Source organism: Thermobia domestica, chromosome 16 (assembly GCF_964235325.1).
Source record: "Thermobia domestica chromosome 16, izTheDome1.hap1.1, whole genome shotgun sequence".
NCBI classification, from domain to species: Eukaryota; Metazoa; Arthropoda; class Insecta; order Zygentoma; family Lepismatidae; genus Thermobia; species Thermobia domestica.
In genome coordinates, this window is record NC_137469.1 from 155,744,506 (window position 1) to 155,754,737 (window position 10,232).

Here is a 10,232-nt window from a genome sequence, read left to right on the forward strand (position 1 = left end):
TCTTGAAATACATATTCAATCAAGATTAGAACGACATTAGCAAGATAACAGTACACAGCATCTAATATAAATAAAATAAAGAGTTTGTTTGTGTGTGTGCGCGACCTGGGGACCAGACGAGTGGACCAAGAGTTACCAAATTTGGATCACGGGTACCTAGGTCCAGGCCCCAGACAAAAACGAAGCGTTTTTCTTTCTTTTTTCTTTTAATTTCGTACCAAGGGCCTGAGGTGGGCGTTTATCTGGACATGTAAAAGTAGTAGAAGATGACGGATATTAGTGTCGAATTCACAGTTTTCGCTGTCGCTGAGATCAATGGCAACACGTCCATTACCGATGACTTGCAAATTCAGCTACCAGTGCATTCGGTCCGGGGATCAGCGGGGGAGGGGGAATACCGAGACGTAAAAATAGCCCAAAATGACCGATATTAGTGTCAAATCCATAGTTTTCGCGGTCGCTGAAATGAATGGTTATACTCCCACAGGCGTTAACTTCCAAATACAGCTACATGGGAAGAATAGGTATATTCAGCTAGTAGTTAATAACATAGAGCCTAAGATGATTATTAGTTCCCAAATTTTTATTTTTGTTTAAACTATAACACTGCATAAGGATGACACATACACCAGTTGATAGTTACATAATTTTGTTTAGCTCGATATTAGCTAAGACTCAATTCTCTTGTGTATTTTTCGAGAAAGTTGAGTTGAGTTGATTTTAACGTCCCGTACAGCAGCAAGGCTATATGAGACGTGGACTTACTGATTACTGTGGAATCCGAACCACGTGATCTTCCACCGGGAAAGTCAGAAAACGACTTCTTATGCACTAAAAGAATGTATTTCTTTGGCAACAATAATGGATATTTTTTATTCTGTCAAAACAGATTACTTATTTATTTATTTATTTACTGTATTTATTGTTGTTTTCTAATTGGAACACACAACTCCTAACAGCGATACATATACTGCTTGTAAGAATAGAAATATTTAGTAATACATCGTCGCCTCAAGGACAAAGCATATCAATTTATTGTAATGAAGCCTCCTGAGAAGGGGCGTTTTGGCACTCCAAGTAAAAATATTCTTCAACTTATTACATCGGAGTTTGGCAGAGAACGTTTTCGCACGAATCAGACACATTATTTCTGAAGGAAATTGGCATAAAATTTTATTTTTAATGTACTTGGTGGTATCCATCTCAATTGTCCTTTCCTTCATTTCACAAAAATTTTCTCGAACTCATCCCTCAGTAGTAAATTTTAGTTACCTATGATTATATAGTTTTTATTTTAAATATGTAAACTATATGATTGACTCATGTTCACAAACCTTTCCATGTACTTCAACTATATTTTGTTTTCTAAAGGTCTTTTCATCCTTAGTTCTTATATTGCAGTAATTGTTCTCTTTTGTTGCTACTTTCGTTTATTTACATTATTCAAATTACTCACTGTCTCTAGTTCCTTTTCTTAAAAACCCCATTACAGGCTGATTTTAGGGAAGTGAAATCTTTCGTAATCTCCATTTGTTCTGTCGGTTTATTTTAATTTGATTCCTCCATTTAAGTTTGTTTCCACACTTTTCTTTCCTTTGTTCTTGGTTTTATTCCAACACTTCTGTTTCAGCCAGGAGCGTCATTTCAGATTTTGTTTGGGGGCGGGGGACAAGACCCCTTGATTTAAGTAAAATTTCTCGTTTTTTACTGATTTACCATTATTCTTTCGATAAAATCTATATAAATCTCAAACTCAGGGGAGGGAATTGCCCCTCCCTGCCCCCCTAAATGACGCCCCTGGTTTCAGCTCTTTAGCTATGCTCCTTTTACAATATTATAATACTGTCTGACTCTTCTAAAGCTTCAAATGCTGTTACAGTTTCTGTATCTGTTTCAATCTATTTGGTATCCCTGATCAGTCAATGAACACTTCCAGTTTGATCTTTCCTCTTCTGCTAGTTGAATCATATATTTTCTGCCGCCACCGAGATCTATCAACGAAAGTTCCAACATCTCTCTCATTTCATTCCCTTCAGTTATGTTTACGTATTATATATTATCTTTCTGTCCATTCTCTAAAGAAGCATTCATATCATCCGATAAAATTACACACTACCTCCACTTACAATGATTTCTATTTTTAAGAATTATTTTTCCCAATGTAATTAAGGTTGGTTTAAAGGGACAAGTTTTGCCGATAGAAGGCACTACAGTCTTCCATGTTTTTTTTTTTTTTTTTTTACCGTTCACAAAAATTCACGATTTCTCTTACAAATTTCAACCTACAGATTTCAAATTTTTAGAAAAGGAACTTAATGATCTATCGAAGACACTAATCCGTGCCAATTTTTAATTTAGAATTTTCTTCATTATTGAAATAGCTTGATTGTTGAAATTGATATCCAAACCTTTAACAATGGAACTGTTTCAAAGTGAAGAAAATTCTAAATAAAAAATCGGCACGGATTGTTCCTTTCAATAGGTTATGAAGTTCCTTCTCTAAAAATTTGAAGTCTCTAGGTTGAAATTTGTAAGAGAAATTGTAAATTTTCGTGAAAGGTAAAAAATACATGGGAAAGATACGAAGACTGTAGTGACATCTATTGGCAAAACTTGTCCCTTTACACTAACCTTAAATATATTATTGACTCCAAGATGATGAAGAAGAAATAGATCAAGACAGAGGATTTACGTAGAATTAATAAATACTATAGAAGCAGAAGAATAATATGTAATCGTTATTCCTGTCGTTTAATGCTAGTACAAATTACCGTGTTAGTTACACGAAAATTGATAAATTTTATAAATTATAATTGCTAAACAATTGAGGCATCTACCTTTAAAAAAGTGGAGTCGTGAGATTAGAAAAACGAGGAAATATTTCACTCTCACTCTCCTTAAAACGTATTAAGCTTCACGTTAGCTATTCCATGAACCGTGTTTGCAAGAGTATAAGACACTTTCTTTTCCTGAAAATAAATTAAAATAAACATAGGATGCATCTTATATGTTTGTACAGAGATTTTGGCTACTTCAATAAGTTTTCTCGATTCTGTGTTGTTTGATGTTCTTATGGTGTGCAACATCATTCTAGATACGAACAGCTCATTGACTCAATAAATATCTGCCACTAAATGTCAGTAAGTCTTCTTAAACAATACTATTCTTTTCCTAAAATATCACTTTATGCTTTCAAATGAAACATACCCCTTATGAATGTGGTATCTTATATTCCGGTAAATATGGCATTTACTTATTCAACGGAAAATACCGTTCAACAGAGTTTTGAACTAGGTTATTTTCTACATAAGATATTTGATATATTTGAAGAGCGGGTGTCACATATCCCTAATGTCTATCTATCAAAGACTTCGTTACTTTGACGGCAGGATTATTTATTTAATACATCCACCAACTACAACCACTATCTACGAGGGGCTGCTGAGGAATGCATAGCCTAACTCAGGAGTACAGGTAGAATCTTGAAATTAACAGTTTTAAAGAACACATCTCTGTATGTACGAATACAAATTTTCATATTAATAGCAAGATTCTTATTGTCGTTTTTAGGCTCCCGAAGTGATCATGTGTGCCCAACTAACGAATTTCACGAACATAGAGATCAGAATTATCACCAATTTGTTTCTCACAAGGAAAATCACTAAAACAAACTCATGAGAAAATCATCAGAGACATACTGAGTCTTATACCCGTAAAAGAAGTGGTGAGCACATGAGACTTCTCAACAGATAATACTCCACGTACAGAAAGACCAAAAACAATGAATGTCCCGAAATAGAAGATTAAATTCGTGATATTATTATTGACAATTGGAGAATCTCAGCAAAATGTGTGGTAGAGATCGTGGCCATTTCTCGGGAATGTGTTGGTAGCATAATTCATAATGAACTTGACATGCCCAAGCTCTCGACAAAATGGGTTCCAAAAAATCTATCAGCATACCAAAAGCGTGAAAGAGTGAGGGCATGAAGGAAAGTCATCTTCCATTTTCAACGCAATGCCGACCAATTTTTGTCACCAATATTAAGCATGGACGAAACGTAGTTACCACTCTGAAGTCCACTACAGTACGTCCTCAAACGAAACAACACTCAATGAAGTAGCAAAGTGAAGGCACTCAAACTTCGCTTGTCCGAGAAGTCGGCTGGGAAAATGTTTGCAACATTCTTCTGATGTGAGATAAAGATGCAGTTGTACTCAGATTACCTGCTCAAGAGTTAGACGTTAAATGCAGAATACTGCTCTGAATTACTCACAAAACTGAAAGATAAATTGAAAGTACAACGCCGCAGAAAACTGAAAAAAGAAAAGAATTCTGTTAATTCAGGACAATGCCCTATCCATTGAGAACTAACACAGCATTGAGAACTAGCATAGGATTTCAATGCCTAGATCGTCTTCCTTATTTCCTAAGCTCTAGCTCCGTTAGACTATTATTATTCTCCAAACTCTAACACTACTTGAAAGAATGCCGTTTTGGATCTGTTAGGAAGTGCTTAGTGCTTCGGAACAGTGGTGCGAGGAACAGTCTTCAGATTTTTTAAAACATCTGCAAAAATTGGATCACATGCAAGGAAGTAACTGAACTTCAGAACGACATTCCACGTGCATTCCTTCTGGATTGAAGTATGAACTTGTCGGCAGACCCTCGTATCTTCTTTCTTTCAGTCATACTCTTGAGAACTCATTTTTGTCTCTTCCTTTCTTTCTTTCTTCTTTTTTTTCTTGACAATCTTGATCCTTGTTTCCTCTTATTAATCGTCTCTAGTATCGTTTTCCTCTTTCCAAAGATCCATTCTATCTATTTAAATTTTCTCATTCTTCGCTGTATGCATCTCAAACGCTAGTTTATCACTTCTGCATCGTGTACTTATTTCTTTTCAGCACAACACAAATTGATACTTAACGTTTGATTATTTTCCCAATTCAGTGTAATCTGCTTCAGTGCAATGCTTGTGAATATCTTCAGTGCAATGCTTGTGAATATCTCTTAAACTTCAACATTGAAAACAAAGTGGAAAAACGGAAATTCTAATAGAATTCGTGCTCTTTCATGAAAACTTGGTTTCTTTTTTCTGTTTTTTTTTAATATATCAAAAGTACAATAGGAATAAATAATAAAAAGTATCATACATAGGGACTATGCATACATTAAATACATTTATCTACTATACACTTAACCTCGCCTAATGAATAAAGGCATTTTCAATTCACTTATTTTAATCATAGGAAAAATTACTTTAAATTGGTTGCACAATCTAACATTAACTATAATTTCTTTTATTTTCTACAATACGATATATAAGACCAACCAGCTTTCAGTTGATGTTATGAAGCAAGTCTTGTAATGAATATTAATGTTACATTATCAAATTTCAAAACCTCCTTCCTACAGTATATTAATAACTACCTTTGTACATCTTTTGAACAAATCATGCAAATGGAATTTTATTATTATTGTTATTATTCCGTTCATAACAATCTCTATTTTCAGCAAGTAATTAACATTTTTCCTCCTAAGACACCTTCTTTTTTAATTTATTCTTATAAATTTTATTTCACTGGTTTCCGCACGTTGCATGATAGCCCTCAAGCAATACAATAATGTAAGTTGGGCAATTTAAAATCGCTTAAGTTTTTTCTTCAGTTTTTGTTTTGTGGTCATTTCTTCTACCTTAGGGCGTGGCCAATCAAAAATCAACTCGTTAGCTGTCAGTTATCATAACTGCAATAAAATTTCATTCTTTACGCGAAACATGAATAGATGCAACGAAACACAGGAAAGAATGAATATTATTTATCTTTAATTTATTAAGTTCGGTTATTGGGTGTTTTTCCTTAAATTTTCATACATTTACTTCAACAGATTTTCTCCTCATTCCAGCACGATTTTAAAAGCAAAAGAAGTTCTCCAACTACAAAATATTGTGTTAAACCACAAAAAAGAATATATACCAAAAATAAGACTTCACTTCTCAGGTTTTATTTTATATATACATATCCGTACAATAAAATGAACTCAAATTTGTGATACTTATCTTCAAAATTTGAGGTCAATTTTCTTGCGACTCCATGTATGGATATAGTTTAAAATATTTCCATTGGATTCAGAGATCCCAAATTCAGGAGCGGCGATTTGGAGGCACGAGGAGGCAGTTGCCCCCCACTTTTTTTGAAGTGACCCATTAATGCATATAGTTTCATTTGTAAATGTAAAGTTTTTGTAAGAATTAACGGTTCATAGAAAAAATGGTGCTATATAACATTTGCCGTTGCGTGAGTAGATATTGGTTATTTGTCTTCCCGTGGAGATAAGAAAGCTACAGGAATTGCGTTTTACTTACAATTCAAAGCAATTAATATTGTAATAGCGTATTTCTTTAAATGTCATAGCATTTGCTTGTAGTACCGTATTTATTGTCTTTCATTTTCTAAGAATAATAACATACATTTAATGGCATGTGTGGAATTAAAAATATAAGTTGCTCATTAATTCCCAGTTTCAATATAGGTCCTGACTTCTACAAAACAAGCCTCATTATTCGTTACTGTAATTAATATTATCCTTTCTACTTGTTTGTTTTGTAAATGTATTATTCAATAATCTAATCACACAATTTTCTAGACAGAATTTTAAGATTGTCATGAGCTAGGAATCAAATCTGTTCTTACACTTTCGTTATTTAAGAGTATAAAGGGCCAGTACGTATTTGCGTTGCTCTTGTCAATTTAGTTAATAAAATATAAAATACGATATACGGTATTTTAACTGGAAAAAGTAGTATCCTATTAGTTATACAACATTTCCTCAAAGTGTTAGAAATAAATCAGGAAAACTAACATTGATATACAAATATTCAGATAATGTCTTCCCCCCCCCCCATTTAACGTCCAACCGCCTCTACTGCTCAAATTAATATAAGAGGCGCTATTAGAAGTTTATCGAAGCGTGAATACTTTTCGTCAGTATAATGAGAATTAGTTCTTCGCATATTCTGTGCAAAACATTTCGGAGCATGAAGAATCCAGCCTCTCTAGACCCTCTCTCAGTACTGCATAATATGAAAATGGCAAAAATGGCATTTTAATACACTTTATCATTTTTGAATATTTTGCACCAGGAGGTTTATCATAATAACGGTAAAACCTATTAACTTGGCCGTCTCTCTAAGTTGTCGCTTTTTATAACTTGGTATCATTTCTCATAAGACAGATTACTCATTTATGTTCACATTAAAGGAACGTACGTGTTAATGATGAATGCATTTATAAATGTTGAGCACCTGCGTGATCTGTACTTTTAGAAACCCTTTCAGATATTATTTTACTTTTTAATGTTTCGAGAGATTAATAATGCCAAGGGAGAAACAGAGAAAACTTGTCCACATTGAAGGTAACTTCTGCAAATTACAGCAAACAGTTTCCGCCGATTTTGACAATTTCATGGTATGAGTTCCGAGTGTCTAACACTCATGTCTTCTATGTGAGATGGTAAATGGCGATCTCTAGAAGAAATACATGAGTTTCTGAAGTGATTCCAATTGTCGCGATTCATTTGGTACTACGTGCTTTTTTATGGTACACGTGGCATTTTTTTATGTGCAGCGTGGTGGGTCTAAGGTTCCTATGTCGTGTAGTATAATGTATGGTGAGCGCTGGAGTTAAATTTCTGGTTTCCTGCTGAATGAAGTGATCCAATATGGCATCTCTAGTTCTACGTAGAGCTGTTGAATAGGAATGTGGAGTGTCCAGAGATGATTCGGGATGAACAATTTTGAATTCTTTGTATGGTTAGTAGATAGATCTGCGGTGCTTGTTCCCAGGAGGGATAGACTTAGAGAAATGTTGATCTGACGACCATGTTGTACGTTCGGATTCTAGTGTCGTGAGTGAAAAATCAGGCAGCCAAGGCGCAGTAGATGGTTGCAGCTTTTACTTGGCTTTTTGAGTTGTTTGTTCGAAGTGTTCCTTGAAGTGAAGTTTCCTGTCTAGGTAGACTCCTAAATACTTTACAGCAGGTTGGAGTTGGTGACCATAGACGAGAAAACACATTAGGGGTTGACGCTAATGTTATGTGAAGTGGACCAACTAAGTCTTTTGCGCATTGATTTTGATGCGTCATTTCTGTATCCAGTTCTGGAGTAGATTTAGATGACGTTGGAGTCAAACTTGTGCGTGGCGTATGCTTCTCGCTTGGTCGGATAGAGCAGATTTATCTTCAAAGGTGGCTCAAGTGGCGCGTTGGTAAATTTGCCATATAGTTGGGAAAGAATCGGTAGTATACATGATTTGGCGAGTGCATGAACAGATCGGTGCCATTGTACTCATATTCTGCGAGTACATTTCAAGACATTTGGTATTCCATTCCAGATGGAATTATTGAGCCATGGAATTCTCTCTTATTTCCGCCATGTGTTGGAATCGTTTCTCTTCTGACTAGCTTGACGATTTGATTCATGTTGCAAAGTGTAAAAGAAGAAAACAGGACAATCTATTTCGTCTTTTACTTGCAGGTCAACAACAAATAGAAGTATGAGTGTAGCTGTTTCTAAACCATAAGTTCGCTTTCATTATTTCTGTACTTGGACAGCATGGATCTTTTGAATATTTCCAAAAAATTATCTGCGCATATCGTCCTTGGTGGGGTTAAGAAAAGAAAATAATTAGGAAGTTGAAACTACATTTAAGTCATAGTATTCGAATGGTAAGATAAGAAAAATATTACATACACCATTTTTATATTTCCCCAATATACTATTTATAAAATACAAACAAATAGCTAGATACAGTAGAGCGTCGATTATCCGAAGTAATTGGGGGACATGGGTGTTCGGAAAACTGGTTTGTTCGGATAATCGAACTGTACAGCGGTGGACACTTCTAAATGGTACAATCCGCGGCAAAAAACCTGCAACATGAGCATATAAGTTTATTGTGAAATGACGAAGTCTTTTGCTCCAAAATAAGTGTGCACGGGAGGAGGCCGAGGTTTATCCTGGCGTGATTCGTTACACTTAGACGTTATGTTTATTCCCTGTGCTGTTAGGCGTAGTTTCACAATAAACTTACATCCTCATGTTGCAGGTTTTTTGCCGCGGATTGTACACCTTAGCCGTAAATCTCCGTATGGCTGTACCATTTAGAAGTGTCCACCGCTGTACATGTTTATTTGCCAAAAAGAAGTACTGTACAGTAAATTTATTCATAAAAACAGGCATCTCTTTAAGTATTACAAAGTAACGTACAAATGCAACTTTAGTAGGAATATATAGTATGTGGTACAGTTTATTAAACAAAAATATGTACATATTACATACGCATTTTGCATGAACAATACACACAGTACACAAAATTAACGTTTAAAAAAATCCTTTATTTTGGTCTGTCTAAGCAAGCCTACACGCTTACGAGCAGCTAAGTCACATACTTTTTTTCATTACAGATATCTGAAAGTGGACGGTAGGGTGGGAAAGTAACAGGCGCGAGCGAGTACACAGTTCGGTTAAGCGGTCGTTCGGTTGACCGACGTTCGGATAATCGACGCTCTACTGTAATAACAGTTTCCCGTTGTTCTTATGATCTCAATAGTTTTTGCTTTAAAATGTGTTTATTTTCTGTAAGTTGACCACCAGGTTAAATTGGCAATTTTGAAAAGGAATAAATGGTGACCAATATAGACAAGTTTCAATACATAATTTAATGAAAGAGACTAAAGTATACGCCAATTCCATTCTTCTTGTTCTTCATGACAAAGATGGAATTTTAAAAAAAAAAATCTGGAGTGAAGGGCAATTTCAGAACTGTGATAAGGAAGGCTATGCAAAGAACTCACTAAACGCAGTTATTCACTTGCGCGTAGCCGGGGGCGCCGAAACGCTAATTCGGGTGTATAAAAACTTTCTACTTAATACTGAAAACAGAAGCACGACTAGAATTATGTACTCACGGATATTATATGGGGTCATAAATTTTAGATTGCACTATTCTTTTTCACACAGTGTTTGTCCTGAATTGAAAACAAATATTTTAAACAGTAACTAATATCTAAAATAGGGTGACCAGGCATCTCGATTTTAACGCGATTTTTTTTTAGAAAGTCGTCTGCTGTCCCGAGAAAAATACAAACGGAATGCAAAATTTCCGTTTAGAAAAGCGCCCCCTTGTTTGCTTGTAGTTATGTAGTATAATACTTACGTGTTCTTGAACCGCAT

At 35.0% G+C, this 10,232-nt stretch overlaps 1 protein-coding gene across 3 annotated transcripts in view; it reads right to left on the bottom strand.

Moving 5' to 3' along the window:
- Nox (NADPH oxidase) overlaps positions 1–10,232 on the bottom strand; it is a 613,528-nt gene that overhangs the window by 173,293 nt on the left and 430,003 nt on the right. The gene's annotated exons all lie outside the window — the stretch shown is intronic.